The sequence below is a fragment of the Lutra lutra genome, chromosome 5, assembly GCF_902655055.1.
Source record: "Lutra lutra chromosome 5, mLutLut1.2, whole genome shotgun sequence".
Classification (NCBI taxonomy): Eukaryota; Metazoa; Chordata; class Mammalia; order Carnivora; family Mustelidae; genus Lutra; species Lutra lutra.
Window position 1 is genome coordinate 38,906,487 of NC_062282.1, and position 6,566 is coordinate 38,913,052.

Genomic DNA, 6,566 nt, shown 5'->3' on the forward strand with positions numbered 1-6,566 from the left:
AAGCAAGAAACTGAATTCTAGAGCATGAGTTCTGGTTTATATAATTCATCTCCTAACCTATTTTACAATATTAGAGGAGTCAGGCAATATGTAGAAAAATGTGACCAATTTAGACGGTATAGCAAAACATGTCATTTGGTCTCATTTATCATAATAGGGATTTAAAAGGATACTCATCAACCATTTAGAACCTATGAGTTAGTTGAGCAGAAAAAGTGGTTTTGCATAAAATCTACCCTTAAATCATTTAGTGCCTTGATGCATCATTAAAAGCATTTTTTTTAACTGCAAGAGTCATAACAATTAACTTCTCAGAAAAACAATTTCACCACTTCTTAAACAGCTTGCAAGGTCAAGAGGACCACCTTTATTCTAAGTCCTAATCCCTTTGAAACACCTCAGTGCATTTTTCTGCTGTCTGTGTGACAGGGAAATGGAATCTGCTTGGCCACCTCCCACTTCCTTTGTAACAGCCTCCAGCTATAGTGTATTAATGGATTCTAGTACTCTGTCCAGCAGAAGAAAATCCTGCAGCCAATTCTGAGAAAAGAACACTGAGGACAGAATAAGAACAAAAGTATCAGCTTTGTGCAGTAGGCTGGTCCACACACTTGGACATACTGGAACCAGATCAGCCCCCTGTTCACAAGCCCTGTGCCCTTTCATGGAAGCATACAGTGCAAAGTGATTCACATCTCCCACACACTGCCCAGCTGATATCAGAGCAACAGACTGTGTTCTCTTAGTGGGTCATGAAACAATGTTCTTCTGTGAGCATAGGAGACTGACACCCACAGTGAATGGACTATTCTGAACATAGTCAGCCAGACCTCTCCTAAAAGGCAGAGACCCTACTAATGAAACTTCTCAAACCAATAAAGACAGTGCCAGCATCCTTCAGGATCTATGTACTCATATTATGAAACAGGGGTACAGGAGATACTGATGGTACATGAGAATTTTCACTGGAGTACATCATCATAGCTACCAAAATATCACTTTTGCTGACTGTTGTTGCTTATCACAATGTATTAAAATTATCTACATAAATAATAATTGTAATAAGTTAACCTTTATATGTGCTATCTCAGTTGGTCCATATAGAAACCTGAAGAAGGAGACACCATGACTGTCCTATGTTATAGATGAGGAAACTGAGCAGAGATGAGATTACGTCATTACCCCTAGATCACACAGCAGCTGCTAACCCAGGTTTGACTCCAGAGCCTAGCCCTTGAATCCTGTACCAATACTTTGTGCAATGGCCTACCTTACCTGTTGGACAAAAAGCTCCCTGAGGGCATAGGCTGCTTATTACACATCCCTATATTTCCTGATGACTAACATACATCAGCTACTTGGAAAATGATAAATAAATGTCACATTTAGTCCACATCTTGTCCAATACACTCTACTGATACTTGGCTAAAACATATTTTATTTAGGGTCATGGACAAAGACTCATTCACAGGAAAACAGATTAAGGACAGGTAGGTGGAATCTGTTCAAGTGGTATATAACATTCCTTGAATTGGCTATACTACTGGTTACTGGTTACTGGTTACTGGTTACTGGTTACTTGTATACTCCAAGCTATTGGAGACCATGATGACAAATTCATTTGTCAAAGTTTTTTTGACTCAGTATTATATATCATAAAAGTTAAACTAAAATTTATTTACTTTTATAGTAAAACAGATAAGACTCACATAATCAGTTTCTAATAATAATTACTGTTCTCTTTATTACCCAACCAGGAGATGAATTTTGAAAAAAAAAATCAAATTTAGAAGTATATATAGAAAAAGATCAAATCCCTCTTACAGCCTCTCAGTCGGGTTTCCCTCCCACAGGTAATTACTGTAGACAGTTGAGTATGTATCTTTCTTTGCATTTGTATACAACTGTTCTCTTAAATAAATGATATTGGGTAAATTGTTCCTAGATCTGATCCACTAAAACTAGATTAAGCCCTGTAACAAAATAAGAAAGAGGATGGAGGCTCAGCAAAGTTTGCTTCTAGAGTAAGTGGGTAGGTCTTTGGGGTTTATGCTCCCACCCACCATCTTCATCATTTTTTTCCTATCCCATGAGATTCCCCATTTCCTATAAATTTTGGGTATCTCCAAGGTTTGTGTAAGCATCTATTAGGAAATTAAGAGCAGATTCATTCACTAATATCTTCAATCTCTGGAGGACCCTCCGTAGTGCTCAGCTGTTGCTTGGGTAGTAAAAGTGAGAGTAATTTTAAGTGAGTATATCCACAAATTCAGAATTGAGACCAGCCCTTATGGACTGCCCTACCTTGGGATCATGTGGTACTTGTTTTTTAAACCAAGTAAACCTTGGACATATTTTTCTACCTTTTTTTTAAAGTTTTTAATTTTAATTCCAATTAGTTAACATACAGTGTTATGTTAGTTTCAGGTGTACAATATAGTGATTCAGCACTTCCATACATGGTCTTGGACATATTTCCATTCTTCCTAACAATACACTAGTATTTTCTGATAAGATTGTTCCATACTACAGTTAGCTATTTCCCTTTTGTTGAAGGAGATTTAGGCTCTTTCTGTTGTTTTGCTATTGAAAACACAACTGCAATACATTTTCTATAAAGGTAGCTGGACCTAATACAGAAAAAAAGTGTGAAGTGTGTATAAAAATACACCCCAAAGGTAACTGTAGTGGTTTGTGTAGTTGCATTCCCCCAGAAATTCATATGTTGAAACCAGATGAGATCGTGTTAGCAGATGGGGCCTTTGGGAGCTAAATAAGTTTAGATGAAGTCATGAAGGTAGAGCCTCCTGTGATGGTATTGGTGTCCTTATAAGAAAGAAAGAAGCTAGAAGTCAAGATGGTGGAGGAATAATAGGCTGAGATGACATCAGGTAGCAGGAGATCAGCTAGATAGTTTATCAAACCATTCCAAACACCTACAAATCCAACAGGAGATCGAAAAGAAGAAGAGCAGCAATTCTAGAAACAGAAAATCGACCACTTTCTGAAAGTTTATCTTAACAATACCTTTCATTCAAAAAAAATCTTTTTGAACCTTCATAATTATAGTCATATTTTATCCTTCATTGTATCTAACTTTATTTTTTGTATACACATAGGGTTTTTTTATCTAAAAATATTTGGTATACAACTTCTTCTAATAGATCAAAATATACCCTAAATCTAGCACAGGGCTTTGTTCTAGTCTCCAGGTTGAGCAAATTCTCTCCACTTTCTTTTTCTTTATTCTCCCAACCAACTTATGTTATCAACTCCTTTTTTAGAAATTTTTTAAAAAAATTTTCTTCTTTATAATCATATTCCATCCCTTCATCATGTTTACCCTTATTGTGTGTATGTGTGTGTGTGTGTGTGTGTGTGTGTGTTTGTAGGTTTTCCATTCTTTAAAATTTTAGTAGGTAGTTTCTTCTAAGAGACCAAAATACCCCCAGAATTAAGTGGGTGACTCTGTTCTATTCACCAGCCTAATACATATATTTTCTTTTTTTATATTTTTTCTTTTTTTTTTCTTTTTAAAATTTTTTTCTTTTTAAAATTTTTTTTCTCTGAACCTCTTTTGAAACCCCATTCTTCCTGCCGTGATTTGGGGTCTCTTTTGATGTGGTTAAAGCACATTTTCCTGGGGTCTTTGCCACCCTTTTAGTATTTTATTCTCTTCTTCATGTATTCTTTTTTTTTTTTTCCAGAGTTTAGGACTTTTAATTTGTCCCAAAGTTGCTGAAGCAAAAACCATGATAAAACATTATGCTTTCCTTTACACCCCCCAAAGCAAAAAACAAAAACAAAACTATTTGTAGGAAAAAAATGGTTTTGTACATGGGAAGAAACAATATAAATTCAAAACTTACAGATAAGGATTAGCTCTATCACTCATCTCTTTAAAAAGTTTATATGAATATTCAGTCAAAATCAACAGGGTATCTCCCTTGAAATGTTATCTATACGAATTTCCAAGTAGACCACAGGACTGTACTGTCTTGGAATGTCCTCAGAAGGCTCTGTCATTGATCAGGTAACAGAGTAAAAACCCCAGAGTCCTTTTCTTTCAAACAGAAGAGGGAAAAGCAGAGGGATGGAAGAAACTATTCAAACTTCGTCATCTTTCCTTGTGGCTTGTGGTCTCCCCCTCCTCCTCTGCTTCCTCGGAAGCCTCCTCGCCCTCCAAAGCCTCCCCGGCCTCTGCCACCAAATCCACCTCAGCCTCCTCTGCCACCACCTTGGCCTCCAAAGCCACCTTCACCCTTAGGCTTGGCCCAGTCCAAAGTAACTTTGTTTCCATCAATTCACCATCTTCCATGGCCTCCTTGGCAGCTTTGGCATCTTCCTCACTGTTGAAGTCTACAAAAACCAAACCCTTTAGAGGACCCAGTCTCCCGGTCAGTGACTATCCTTGCCCGAACAGAGCCATCAAATGACTCCTTTAGTGTTTCTTCTGTGGTATCCTCAGACAGACCTTTGACAAACAAAGTTTTGGACGGCTGGCTTCTGGCATTGGGTGATCCTCTGGGTCCTTGCAACTCCAGTCTGATTGCTCTGCCCTCAATTTCCCTTTTATTACAGGAATTTAAAGCTTCTTTAGCATCTTCAAATGAAGCAAATTCTATAAATGCATACCTTTTAGATTTGCCATTTTGGTTCTGGGGCACTTTAATAAAAGTTGCCTTCTCAAATACTTCCTGAAGGGTTTCTTCTGTTGCACTGTAAGAAAGGTTGCTTAAAACCAGTGTTTTTGATTCACCACTCCAAGTGCTATTCTTTCCACCTCTATAGTCTTGACTTTGACCCTTCTCTCCAGTGTAGTACAGGGAAATAGACCGCCCATCTATCTCTGTTCCCTGCTTTTCTTCCAATGTTTTTTCTGGATCAGCTTCTGTCTTAAATTCAATGTAAGCAATCCCTTTGCTCTTTCCATCCTTGCTGACTAATCTGATCTACACAGCATCTTCAAATACTTCTTTTAATTCATCCTGAGTAACTTTGTAAGGCAGATTTTTAGCCAGAAGTGTTCTCACATCTCGATCTTTCTTACTGTCTTTTCCCTTTGGTTTTTCTAGTTTAATTTCATTGCCAAAGACTTTCAAACCAGTGAGCTCCAAAGCTTTTTCCAGGTCTTCCACAGATTCAAAATCCACATAGCCAAACTTCCTAGACACACCAATTCTGACATCCACAACAGCAAGATCATTTTTAGCAAAAAGGTCACTGATGCCTGTTTTTAATTCAGGAGCAGATTTGCTGAAGTTCAGGTTTCCAACAAAAAGATTGAATGATGTAGTTGGTTCTGTAGCTTCTACTTTCTGCTTCTTGGCTTCAGGAGCTGCTTTCTGTTTGGCCATTTCCTTCTTTTATTTTCCAGGTGCTTCTTTAACAGGGTCTTCATCTTCTTCCTCCTCCTCCTCCTCCTCGTCTTCCTCCTCCTCCTCATCTTCATCTTCCTCATCCTCCTCCTCATCATCTTCATCCTCATCATCATCCTCTTGATCTTCGTCCTCAGCTGTGCTCTTGGCCTTCACAGGAACAGCTTTTGCAGGGGCTTTCTTCCCTTTGGCTGGTGTAGTCTTCATAGCTTCTTCTTCAGAGTCATCTTCATCCTCATCTTCATCATCCTCCTCATCGTCTTCATATTCTTCCTCATCATCATCATCCTCATCATCGGAGGCAGTGGTAGCAGCAGCTACATTCATCACCTCTGGCTCAAATTCATCCTCACCTTCATCCTCATCCTCATCTTCCTCATCCTCCTCTTCACTGTCATCATCTTCTTCCTCATCACTGTCTTCCTTCTTAGCATTCTTACCGTTCTTTGCTCCCCTGGCTGGGGTGGCTGCTCTTTTCTTACCAGGGGTTGCTACCAATGCCTTGCCTGGTGTGGCTCCCTTCTTGCCAGGTGTTGCTACTGCTTTGGCAGGTGCAACGGTCTTTTTGGCTGGTGTAGCCACTGCCTTTTTGCCAGGGGTAACAACTGCTTTCTTGGCTGGTGTGGCAACTGTGACTTTTTTTGTTGGGGAAACCATCACATTCTTTGCTGGAGTAGTGGTAGCCTTCTTGCCTTTTTTCTGTGGAATGATAACCACTTCTCCACTGCTTTCATCATCTTTATCTTCTGACATTTCCTCATCTTCATTGTCTTCTTCTACCTCTTTTGGGGGAGGAGCCATTTTCTTGGGGTCATTTTGATTTTTACCAGCCTTTGCGAGCTTCACCATGATGGCAGCTTATGCCGGCAGGGTGTGTGGTGGGCGAATGGAGCAGAGGAGCCTAGAGGAACCCGAGCGACGTCGATGGCAGCTGCTGGTACAGAAGATCCCGGAGCACGTATGCTTGGCTGCTAGCTAGAGCTCGAGACTCTCCTTCATGTATTCTCATCTGAATAAAATGACAAGGCAGAAAAAAAAAAAAAAAAAAAAAGAACAAGAGGCAGTACCGAATGCTAGGGACCTAACAGTACGGACATTGGTAATACGTTGGATATAGAGTTCAGAATGATGATTCACAAGGTGCTACTGGGCTCAAAAAAGGCATGGAAGATATTAGAAAACCCTGTC

General features: G+C 39.3%; 1 pseudogene; it reads right to left on the reverse strand.

Moving 5' to 3' along the window:
- Positions 1–3,756: 3,756 nt before the first annotated feature.
- LOC125100725 (nucleolin-like) lies at positions 3,757–6,320 on the reverse strand (annotated as a pseudogene).
- Positions 6,321–6,566: the final 246 nt, after the last annotated feature.